A 12,794-nucleotide genomic window follows, 5' to 3' on the forward strand; every position below is an offset into this window, starting at 1 on the left:
ATAAGGGATATTAGGGAAGGTATACCGGGGGAGGGGGGCATCGCGAGTAAATTTATGAGGGAACGCAAGGGTCAACAATGTACGGCTATGGTACTGGAGGAGACCCGATCGGGAACCCCGGGGGAAGACACGAAGTCGCCTACGGAACGCACGGAAATTATAAAGGGAACTATATGGAGAATCACATCAGATGTTAAAGAAAATGCGGAGGGATCACACAGTTACAGACTATTACATGCATGTGGGACTGCAAGTGCAAGGCTAACGTAGAGGGGAACCCACTGAGAAACCATGAAAGAACGCACACGTTACGTATGTCGGAACGCACAGGGTAGGGCCAGAGGAAACAAAACCGAAAGGGGAAACGGAAGGAAAACCACGTCGAATGAACAAGAAACGTGTAGAGTAATGTACAAAGAAATGTACCATTGAGCGTATATGAAACGCGCGGTGTCACAAACAAGTAAGGGATGGCGAATATTGCAGGGACCCTCCGGAAAACCATCAAGGAATTCATTGAAAAACGAAAGGAAAAATGAACCAAAAACACGAGGAAACACTGGGAGCGCGCGTCGAGATGAATTAAACGATTCGCACAATGAACGAATGTAACGAATGAGAAAGCACATGGGGGACCCACAGTGAATGCACAGAGATCACTAGGAAACCGAAGGGGAAGGCCCCGGGTTGCGTATGGAGGAACGCATGGAACAACGTATAGCGAAACGCACGGGAAATAGGCAGGACGCAAAGTTTATGGACGCGAAGCATGCATAGGGAACAGATGACGAAATGCCAGTGGAAACCCATGGTGTAAGACATAAGCAAAGGTATTGGAAAACCCACAGCAAAGTATGGGTGACATATATAGCAAGGAACTCGGGGATGTGTATAGCTTAAAGCACAAGGAAATGCGTAGCCGAACGCAGGAAAATCCACGGCAACGCACGTGAAGCGCATAACAGGCCTAGGGAGGTCACGACGTAAAGGACGACCAAACACGTTACGAAACACACCATAAGTGAGGGAGACCCACAGATGAATGAACGACTTTGTGTGTAGGGTAAAGCGCAGGGATTAGACGGAGAAACAGAAAGAGAAAGATAGGAAGAAATACACTTGGGAGTGCAAGGTGAAAAGAACGATTAAAAGCTGTCTGGGATGCGAATGCAAAGGGTAAGTAAGTGGGAACTCACAAGGGAACCATGATTTCCAGTGGCTCCCTTCATTAAATGACAATACTTAAAAGTAATAAAGTTATACAAATATCAAACATCACACAAGGGGATAATTTAAAAGCCTTCAAAAATCGATCAATAACTCAGCTATCTTTATTTAACGAAGTATGATGGCCGCGTGAATCAGTCTTTACAAAGGTATTTACTTTTACGTATTACTGTCTTAACAAAGCCTAAGAATGCAAATTTCTAGAGTGAAATTGATAGTTTTGAAGTGACACAATAGTCTTGCGTAAGAATTTAAGTCCGTGAAAATATGCGGTGACATTTTTGTCAGTGATTGGTTCAAGTTTGTAATCAATATTCATGACTACTTGTGAAATTTGCACTCAAACCAAATACTTGGTCATATTGTGAAGACGTGGATTTATGTACTCCTGGTGATGTCGGATCTGGCCATGTTCTTCCTTTGAAGAAGATAACGCAGGACGAGATTGAAGATTCGAAATATTAATGGTGAGAACATTTTTTAATCTTGCTGCTCTTCACCGAACGAAACAATTCTTCGCTCGCAATTTTCTGAATTTTTCGAGCTGTACATTGCTTCGTACCGTAAACCAGATAGCCACAGTTTTGCAAAGGCTGGGAAGAAACGTTTCAGTAAAGGGTTAATAAGAAATAATTTTAGACAAGTTTGTAAGATGTTTGAACTGAATTTGTTTGATATTTTCTGTTCTTCTCGTTGCGTGTTGCTCCTGGAAAATTGAAAACCGTTACCACGTGCAGTCGGTTCATACGAGCTTTGGTCGCTGCTCGCCCTGGTAGTAATGGTGTATCTTGGAAATGAATTTGACCCGAGAAAAAGCTAATGTTTCTCATTATTTTCTTCTTTTCAGGAGAGGAAATGGCCTAATGGCGAAGAGGGATGGTATGACGACCCGGCGAACGAAAGAAGGGATAGAAATTTCGCGAGGTGGCAGTATATTTGAAGCTTTCGTTGTAAGGATTGTTTCGAATGACTGATATATATTTTTCAATACCTAGCCTTGGTAGCCATCATTTTGGTCGAAATGATTTCAGGAAAAATTTTAAGTGGATCGACAACGTTGACTTACGCGCGTGTTAAAGACTTGTACTTGTAGACTTCTGGGATGGCGATGTGGTCATTTCCAGATTGCGGATTCTTCATTGACATCCAGGCTTCCAAGAAGAGTCGCTCGTGAAAGTTGGCCTCGTGTCCAACAACTCTGACATTTCCCTCATTTATTTTGTGGTTGTTTTCGAGGACATGGCAGGAGATCTTGGAACCATGGTCGAACATAGAAACAGCCCTTTTGTGTTCTGTAATCCGAGTTTTCAGTGATCGTTCAGTTTGACCGTAGTATACAAACTGCAGCTGGTGCAACTGATTTTGTACACTGTGCCAGTTTGTGGCCGGTCAACCTTCTCTTGAGCTTTCGGTCGCGGGAACAAACTGTTCACAGTCTCTTCTTGGAAGCCTGGGCTGGGTTGTTCAAAACCCGATTAAGCTAACCCAGGATTAGCGCGAATTTTGATTTGAGTTTTGTAACTTTTCGGTGAGGTTTTCTCTTTATACTGTTTTTCTTTCCGTTTTGAGTTTGACTAAGCTCAAACTACACAAAACGTAAGCAGTAAAAAACATTTTTAAGCAAGAAAAATAAATACTTCGGTTAACTTTTAATCCTGGGTTAGCGTTAACCGGCTTTCGAAAAACCCGGCCGTGGATTTCAACAAAGGATCCGCAAACTGGAAATGACCACATCGCCATCCCAGAAGTCTACAAGTCTTTGGCACGCGCATAAGTCTCGCGCTACGTTTTCTTGAAACTTCACGCGGAATTTTCCTCCGCGCGCGTTCGACGTACAGTTTTTTGAATCACGCGTACTAACGTTAGTATTTCAACTGATGAAGGCTCGAGCACCAGCCGAAACGTCTTGAACAAAACGTAAAAAAAAATAGTTAGTGTCAAACCATTATCTTACAATGTTAACTCTTGACTACCACTACTCTATTTTTAGATACCAGACAATTTGAGAGTAATTCCAATGCCTTCTTTTGACTCTTGAGTTTTATATTGTAAAATCACTAATACCAGCTCCGCCCTAACAATCTTGTCGCAAGAAACTCAATCGAGATAAACTTTGTCTGGTAAATCTACCTTACATTTAAAACGCGATCCACTGAAGAAACATCTAAACGAAGTTCTTTGCTTTGCTTTGTTTCTTTCCACGTTAATGTCGCTGCACGTACACTTGAGATGGCAGGCTGAAAGAAAGATAAATAAAACGTCCAATTAACAATGGGTATACTGACACTCAAAGAACAAAATATACATGAAGTGTATTCTGGACTTGAGTTTACAGTTTAATTCTCTCATTGGGAATGCACTCGTTTGGTTTTATCATCATCATAGAAATACACAGTTTACATAATGATATCAAGAACAACTTAAAACGCGGACAAGCAGCAACACGAAATAAATGGCACCGGCCAAAATATAGCATTCTAAAATTAACCTTTACTTCCAACGGCAAAAAATGTTCCTGACTAAACGAGCAATATTAATTTTTGCATTTTCTTCCTGAGGAATAATTTATGCGTGCTTAATAGACTAGTTCGTTCTAAGAATTTGGTGAAATATCAAGACAATATAGTCAAGTTCATAACCTTTCTTCTCATTGCTTTGTCCTTATTCAGAGTTCTTAGTCAAAAAACAAATTCTCCGTACTGGTTTTGATCTATCTAGACAATTCCTTTTTGAGATTACTCTCGGCATGTATATCCTCTTCACTGTTTCTTCATGGTTATGTTTGAGAATGTCAGGAGAAATTTTAAGCTTATCACACACGAGACTTAATAGCTAAGGAAGCATTGATACATGAACCGGAAAGCAATTGGTTGTTGATCCAATTAGACCTATTGTCTCGAAATTTGAATAATCATCGACAACAGTACCTCGGACCCTAGTCAGCCTCCGCTATTTTCGATGTAATCGAAATTGTTCATATTGCATGGTGAAGCGAAATCTTGTACATGCAGCTTTACTGTAAGTTGTGTTCCTAAAAGGATGTTTAATTATCTGTAGTAGTTTCACAGTGATTTCGACATCGTTTCGACATGCTCCGAATAAAATAAAACAACCAAACTCTAGCATGTAAACAAGAACAAAGGTGTGGCTGACTAGGGCCCTTTAAGGGGCCCACCAACCGATTTAGGCGCGCCTTCGCACGCGTTGCTGAGGAGGTGAAATTTCACTTCCAGTGCCTGAGCCTGGGAAATTAAAACAGTTCCATAGCTTTTAAATTCAGTTACATTTTAGATGTTTTTTTCGATGTGTTTCACAAAAGTACAGTCAAACAAAATCAAAATAAGAGAAAAACAGAAAAACACGCGCAAAAGAAGAGTTATCTTCGTGTGGCTTTCGTGTGCTTCGTTTGAAGTTATCAAAGTGCCCCTGATAGAGGGAACTGCGCACGCGCTATAAGGCTACTTCCGGTAGATATTGGCGACACTTCCGGTTTTAGAAAATATTGCAAATTTTTCAATACCTTGAATCTCTGTCAAAATCTGACCTTATACATGTAGAAATGAAACAAAATCTATGCACAGCGAAATGAGGATTTAAATCAAAATATTAAATCAATGAAAAAATCTTGATAAAGTAATATGCCTAGAAGCCTTTGCATTTTTTTGGAATTAGTCACATGATCATAGGCCTGGCTTGATGACATCATCACTGATGTTACTGATCACGAAAACGTTAAAACAAATGAAATAACTCTGAACTAACCAAAAAATGGGCAGGTTATAAGACAACTAATTTTCCCTAGCAATGGCTCAAAAAGATCAATTATTATAGGCCCTTACTGAATGTTTGTATAACCTAACCCTGAAGGGCTAGGGTATCCAGTTAGCCATATAACAAAGGTTTCTTGAAATAACATCTCTGTTCAAATAAGTTCTTTGCTTGTATTGTGTAAAGTTATTCCTAGTAAAGGTACTATCAAGTGATTAAAAACCTACATGTAGCTTCCTTTAAAAAGAAAATTGTGACTCGCCTTACAAGGAATCTAATGTCTCAAATTGATTCTTTTTCCTCTTGAGCCCCAGCAAAGCTTTTATTTTTCCTTTTCTTTTTTTGCATCTAGTTAGAAACAAGAAATGTTTTAACCTTTGTGACAACCTTCATCTCTTTATTTCAAAAACCACACAATTAAAAGTAAACCATCACATTTTTTACATAATATTATTTTTAACCCTGTAGGGGTAAGTTTTGACAATGAAGGTAAGGTTAAGTCTGCATCAAGCCAAGTGATGCAAATCACCACAGCTTCCACTTGGATGGGATACTAGTGTCACAGGGTTAGCATCCAACATTAAATACACGCAGTACCCATTTGTACACCTAGGTGGAAAGAGGTAGTGTGAGAGTAACGTGTCTTGCTCAAGAACACAGTACAGAGACCCTAACCATTGGTTTAAACCCAGATCACTTGACTTGTAGTCCAGTACACTAACCATGTAATTAAACCACTGTGTCCTTCCTCCCACAAAACAATCCTCTTAACAACAATACCCCTGCCATTGTAGTCTTAGGGAACACCTTACCCCTGAAAGGCTAAGTTATGCAAACACATAACAACAATTTGTTGAAATAGCTGAACAATTGTGAGACAATCGATTGATCTACATGTATATTCATTTTAATTTTCTGCCTAATTTGTGCTCATTATTATTATTTCTAGTAGATGATACCAGACATAAAAGAAATTGTGACTGACCTACTAAGGGATCCAATGTCTCAATTTGATTCTTTCTCCTCTAGAGTCTCAACATAGAGCTCTTTTCCTTGCTTTTCTGTTTTTTTATCTAGCGAGAAGTTAAACTGCAAATGTTCTAACCTTTATGGAATTCCTCGATCTATTACTGTATGTTTTACAAACTACACAATTAAAAATTAGTCATGAATCAAATTTCCAAAGTTTCAACCCTACTAGGGGGAGTTGCGATGATGAAGGTAAGGTAAAGTCTGCATCAGGCCAAGTGATCCAAACTACCACACCTTATCCCAGTTTCTGTAGCATCAACTGATAAGGAGCCTTTCTACTCGCCCCTCCCCCCCCCCCCCCACCCTCCCCCTTTAAATGGGATGCCAGTCTGTTGCAGGGTTAGGCCCAGTATGAAATTCAACCTGTATCTATTTGTATATGATTGGGTGAAGGGGGGGGGGGGGGGGGGCACTGTGAGAGTTACAAGTGAGTCATGTCCAAGAACACAGCGGAATGCAATAGCTAAACAGTGAAACAATACCATCTCTATTTGTTTTAATTTTCTGCACACATCATGTTCCATTATTCTTAACACAGCTACATGCAAAATTGAGTAACTGATAACTTCTGCAACAAAACACAAAGAAACACCAAGTCTCATCTGATATGGGATCTACTGCTGCAATATGGATCTTTCTCAGCACACAGCCTTCTGGTTGTTATGAATTGTATCTAGTAAGAAATGGGAACTGTAATAACGTTTACCATTTAAGTTTTACAAATTACAGAATCAAAAATAAGTAATCAGATTTTTAAGGTTTTAACCCTACTAGGGTGAGTTTGGACTATGAAGGTACATGTGCAGTTGTAAGGTAAAGTCTTCATCAGACCAAGTGATCTAAGCCACAACAGCTTATCCCAGTCTTTGCTGCATTAGATGATCTTGAGTGGTTCTACTCCGATGGGATGCGAGTCTGTCTGTTTCACAGAACTCCACAGTTGAATTTTAGCAGTGTGAACCCTACAAGGGCAAGGTTCGACAAAGAAGCTAAGGTTAAGTCTGCACCAGGCCAAGTGATGCAAACCACTACAGCTTATCCCAGTCTCTGTGACATATAAGTGATAATAAGTGTTTATGGACTACTCCCCCATGGGATACTAGTCTGTCAAAGGGTCACTCAGTATTAAGTTCACCCAGAACTCATTTGTACACCTGGGTGGAGAGAGGTATTGTGAGAGCTAAGTGTCTTGCCCAAGAAAACAATGCACAGACCCTATCAGTTGACTCAAAATCAGATTTCTTGATCTGCAGTCCAGTGTGCTTAACATTAGATTACTGCATCCCTCCTCCCACAAAAGAATACTCCTCAATAACAGCAGCCCAGGTATTGCAGTCTTAAGAAATTTTTGTACACCCTAGCCTGAAGGGCTAAGGCGTAGTATGGCCACATAACATCAGTTTAAATATCCCACCTACATTGTGTCATTCGTAGTACATGAAACCAAACACAAAGAAATTGTGACTTACTTGTATGGAATCTGATGTTTCAATGTGATGCTTTCTCCTAATATTGAGTCTCAGCACATCAAATGTCTCGTCATTAGCTTTCATTGTTGCTGGTCTGTTGTGAATCTACATATAGTAAGAAACAGGAAATGTTTATGACAGCCTTCATCTCTTAAGTTTTACAAACTACACAATTAAAAATGAGTCATAAGCTTCTTTTAAAGTTTCAACCCTACTAAGGGAGAGATTTGACAATGAATCTAAAGTAGAATCTATGTGAGGCTAAGTGATCCAAAACACTACAGCAGCTTATGCTATTTCTTTGAAGCATACTGTACATGTCAAATGATAAAAAGCACTTCGTCTCCGCCCCCCATCCCCCACCCCCTTGATAAGATGCTAGTCCATGTTCAGGTAATGGGAACCCCCAGCATTGAATTCACCAAGTACCAATTGCACACCTGAGTGGAGAGACACTGTGAGAATAAAGTGTCTTGCCCAAAAACAAACCAAACACTGCTTCATATGCAGTCCAGTGTACTGACCATTACATGTAGATCACCACTGTGTCTCTTCAGTTCCACAATAACAAATGTTATAACTACATGTAAATAACATGAAGCTAAATGGTCAAGGAAGTTTAATTATACTTAAAGAAATTAATTTGGGTTCCTCCTTCCACAAATGAACCCTCATCAACAACATAAGCAGCACGGCTAGGTTATCTGTAGTCACAAACATGGTCCAACAAAAGATTCTTGAAATAGCTGAACAACATTGAAACAACCAGTACCCACTTTATTTCATTTTTGTCTGCATAGTGTTATTAGTTCTTGTGCAGGTACAGTGTAGCAAAAATAATAATATTTATAACCACTCCAACCCTCCAGATAAGGTGGAGTATTTTTAGGATTTCTCATGGGTATCATTTAAGTCAATTTTGTTTTATTTCACTTTTCCCTAAAAAGTCAAAAGGTGAAATTTCTCAAGTTTTTTCAGCTTTTTGCTGTTTTCATAGGAAAATGTCAGATGCACTGGTTACATGGTAATTTTTTAAGTATAGTCAGTGGACCCTCTGTGATGCCATTTTGCAAAGTCCATTAGCAAAGAAAATACACAAAGCACAACAGGATACTTACAGTAGTAAACACAAGCAATCATGATTTTGGCCCAATATTTGCATAGGTTGAAGTCCAAACAAAACAGACATTTTACAACTTTTGGTATGATGTGGTGTGTGCTTTTAATTAACATTATTAAATACGTCAAATGTATATTTAATAGCATATTTTTAATTGTATATGGACCAAAAACTTAATGATCAGTAAGCCCACGGAAACATGCACTCCATCTTTATCCACTACATTGCAGTCCCAACACCTACAGACAGCCTGTCACTCAGAAAATAATTCATTTATCCCTTGCATATCTACATTGTATGCGTTTGTTTCTTCTCGCTCGCTAAATCAGTGTTGTTTTATCTTAACATGTCCATTAGGTCCCTTTATCATAATATTCTCCTCTTTGGTATCATTCTACATTTATTTAAAGCAAGCTTTCTTCTGTGGCTTTGTTTTGAAGAAAAAACTCATTATCTTTTAAAAAGCTGCTTTAATAGCTTTTGCTATCACTTGCCTACCAATAGTAGTTTCCATGTTGATATCATCATGTCCTGTAGTGAAAATCTAGGCTCCAGACGAGTGAGTTTCAGTTTGATGTGTTTCATTCTGTGGGAACAAACAATGTACATGCATGAGGAGACCATTAACTGCATTACATACATTCATTTGACATTTCTAATTTAAGTCTAAGTGACTACACAAACTTTCATACTCTACATATCACCTGTTTTGTATATTGTACTCTGCAATATAGGAATTATTGTACAGTCAAACCTTGATTATCTGTACCTCAATTATCCGAATTTCTCGATTATCTAGACTTTTTTTCTAGTCCCAATTTTGTCATGAATATTTATTAGTCACGATCAAGATCCGTAGCAATAATTATTCTGACTTTTGAAAACTATAGCATGGAAAAATGCAGTCAAAGGAAGTTTGTTTTGCTTTTAAAGAGCAAAAGCAGCACTTACATGCGTCGTAACTAATAAAGAATACTCGAATGAGTTCTGATTGGCTAGGTGTTGAGTGGTTCAAGATGGACAGTAGACCGTATTGTTTCCCAAATGATTTGTAAAGTGTTTTTTCACGATTAAATGTTGCTTTATTTAAAAAGTTTTGTTCTTCATTAATATCCATATTTTTGATTATCCAGAGCCTTGATTATTCAGACTATTTCGTCTAGTCCCAAGGAGTCCGGATAATCGAGTTTCGACTGTAGCTATATCTATAACTCATCATTCATTGTGCAGTCACTTGGGTGTCCAACTGTATATCCTGTCACAACTAAATTTTGTAATTGGATAATAGATTCACACACCACTTACCTGTGCCTTACTGGCTTTATTCTCAGTGTTTCCTACAGTGTTAAAAATCTATCAAAAACACTACCGAGTGTTTTTGTTGAAAAGAAATTTGTACTAAAGACTTTGTTACTGATGGGGTTATTAGTAATCAACCTTGTTCTACATGCTTGTCCGACTTGAAATTACACTCATGCGACAACAGCCTGAATTGTGCTCCACTCAGTCCAATTACATATGGCTTATTGACCAAGCATGAGGTCAAGATGACTTGATATTGGTCAAGCTCTATTTTTGCATGTCCATGGACCAAACCAGTCAAGGTCTGTTAACAAACAAAAAAGAACAAGGCCCATATTCAGCAATCTTCACAGAACATGTTAAGTCAGTATATGAGTTATTATATGTGATAAGGAACAATTTTATCTTATGGGACACAGCGCATAACCCCCACTGGCAAGATAGTGCCATTTTGCCTAATGGGGTAGCCAATCATAATGCAGGATTATCAGATTCAGAAAATTGTAATAATTTGATTAGAAGAATAACATCAACCATTTACAGGGAGTTTTATTAAGGGCCAAGCACTGGGCAAATTGACCGGCTACATGTGAGGATGATTTTGCCTGCCTGGTTTAACCATCTAGAGGAAAGTTTTACTTTAATATAAAGAAGTTTTGCCTACCTGTGGAAACCAGTTGCTCTATCTCCTGTTGAAAACTTTAATGAAAGCCCTACAATTTAGCTTTCAACTGGATTCAAAAATATGCACAGCTATTTGCTCTTGGGCGATATTTGTAATGAAAACCACCTTGTTATTGAAGCCCCAATGAAATGTTAAATTACATTGCCATCTGCTCAAATTGACCTTCTAAAAACGCTTCCGTCGTCTTACATTATTCTAAAAGTTCCTTTTCAATTTGAAGGACTAAATCGTACTTATGATACCGCAATATAAGACCAAGCCACAGAAGGGCAGAAAAAAAAAACAGAAAAACACCAAAATGTCTTACCTTGCAAGACACTACACCCGCCATAATTGCGAAGATAGCGTGCCTTTGGACATGTGATCTTTGATTGTGCTTTCTGTGTATGATGGGATACTCAACCGGCGGCCTGTTAAGGGACGGGAATCGGGATATCTTCCGGGTGTCTCTCGAAAGTGTCACGTGATTAGCTGTTTCCACACGTGCTGTTAATTATAACAGACCGTATGCACGAATCGTTTTTATAAATTTAGAGCTTTTTCAAGCCATCGTCTTTTCTTTTGGTTAAGATATCGAGCTGTATAAAGGACGTGGTACTGCTGTGGCTGCATCAAGCCACACTCAAGCATTATAAATAAGTCGTGTCGTTAAAATCATAGTCTGTCCAAAGACGTTAATCTTTTTGCTACGAGCTACTTTTTCTAGAGCGTGCGAGCAATGCGAGCGCGAGAATGTTTTTCCCTAGGGCCATCCCCTTGAAGCTTCTTGAGTTCGCGCTTTTCTCAAATCCCCTGTGGTTAACACTTTACTCAAGCCAAAATAGAGCGTCTGTGGACACACTATAATAAACACGTCTATTCTCAAACTTTCTTCAGAACCATTTCCTTGTGCTTAGTAAGATTATAAAAAAAAGCCTTTGTCTTTGATAGAAGGAATCAAACTCTACCTCCTTTCTTTTGACCCCTTGGGATTTTTTATTTTAACGCGCAGTTGGCCGACTCGGACTGGCTGCGCACGAGGAGTGACAGTTTTTTAGACCACATGTTCCCGTCTAATGAAATTCATCATTCCAATCTTAACTTGACGCCTGAAAACTGAAGCATAGTTAAAATTCAGTTTTTTGAATGGCGTTTAACTAACTTTTAACCATCTTATGTCTGGCTACAGAGTATAATCTTCAGTATCCTTCCTTTCATCAAAACTTCCTCTTCTTATTTAAATTTGAAAATAAGCTAAGCTCGAAGTTGCAATGACGTCTTGACATACTGATATTTATTCAATATTCAGGCTAACTCAGTCAGGAGTCACCTTGAGCAAAAAAAAAAAGAAAAACTTTCACGGGAAAACAACGAAAGTTTGTGTTTAAATTTTCAACTATACCAAAACAAAGTTAGAAAACACGGAGTATACCATGGAAACAGTAGGTTTTTAAAAAAACTTTCAAAAAAAACATGATTGGTTTTTATTTTCGAAACACAGAATAAAACGTCTTCGGAAAAATAAAGATAGTCGTATTTGTCTTGTTACGGTCACTTGACGACTGATAATATATATTTTTCTGGAGTATGGCAAAATTAGACCCGGACAATCTGTTTGCCACAGGAATCAATTTAAATTCAGTTGCTGGAGTGGCGTTTAATTAACTAACTTTTAATTTATAACAATCGCATGCTGAGCTGTAGAATGTAACGTGCGCGTTCAACATCCTACCCTTTGTCCAGACTTTAACAAAACCGAGGAATGTATAAATGGTTTTGTATTTCAATTTAAGCTTCATCACAAACCAACTTGAACAAAAAAAAAAACACATAACTCAAGAGAGAAACAACTACACAATGTTCAATACTCAATAAAAACAAAACAAAGATGAGGAACACTGAAAATGTCCTGGAAATTCTATTGTTTTTTTTAACTATGTGATTGTTAAAAATATGAGTTTGGAACGTTTATTTCATTTGAGAACATATTCACCTATAAACAGGCGCGCAAGATGGAAGCGTATTTGAAAAAACCGGTGATCGAAGTATTTAGCTTGCATTATACGTGCGTAATTTGAACGGGAAGTCTTAGTAATAGTTGGAGGAGTCAAACTGGCTTTCGCAGAAATAGCTCTGAATGGTTCATCTCTCACAGCTGGTGCGTTTGCCACCCACAGAGACACAACACACCATCCTTCATTACACAGCGTTG

At 38.5% G+C, this 12,794-nt stretch overlaps 2 long non-coding RNA genes across 8 annotated transcripts in view; both read right to left on the reverse strand.

Moving 5' to 3' along the window:
* Positions 1-6,355, reverse strand: part of LOC149104934 (uncharacterized) — a 6,621-nt gene extending 266 nt beyond the window's left edge. The window contains exons 1-3 of one of the 2 annotated variants that reach the window (XR_016201422.1): positions 5,981-6,355; positions 5,263-5,343; positions 1-3,464 (exon numbers count right to left, since the gene is read on the reverse strand). The exon at positions 1-3,464 is cut by the window's left edge and continues 266 nt beyond it. This is a non-coding gene — a long non-coding RNA (uncharacterized LOC149104934). Of the gene's footprint in view, positions 3,465-5,257; positions 5,344-5,980 lie in introns of both variants that reach the window. The other variant, XR_016201421.1, reaches the window with a different exon arrangement.
* Positions 6,356-6,623: 268 nt separating this feature from the next.
* On the reverse strand, positions 6,624-10,972 carry LOC149104935 (uncharacterized). Of its 6 annotated transcripts, none has more exons than XR_016201617.1 (5): positions 10,911-10,972; positions 10,054-10,222; positions 9,115-9,202; positions 7,497-7,601; positions 6,624-6,700 (listed from the first exon to the last, which is right to left on the reverse strand). It is a non-coding gene; the product is annotated as an uncharacterized LOC149104935 (long non-coding RNA). The 6 variants fall into 6 exon arrangements; XR_016201619.1 differs by having other exon boundaries at positions 6,628-6,717; XR_016201620.1 differs by having other exon boundaries at positions 6,628-6,717; positions 9,111-9,202.
* Positions 10,973-12,794: the final 1,822 nt, after the last annotated feature.

Source organism: Orbicella faveolata, unplaced genomic scaffold (assembly GCF_042242905.1).
Source record: "Orbicella faveolata isolate gen_17 unplaced genomic scaffold, um_ofav_v1 contig_34, whole genome shotgun sequence".
In the NCBI taxonomy this organism is placed as follows: domain Eukaryota; kingdom Metazoa; phylum Cnidaria; class Anthozoa; order Scleractinia; family Merulinidae; genus Orbicella; species Orbicella faveolata.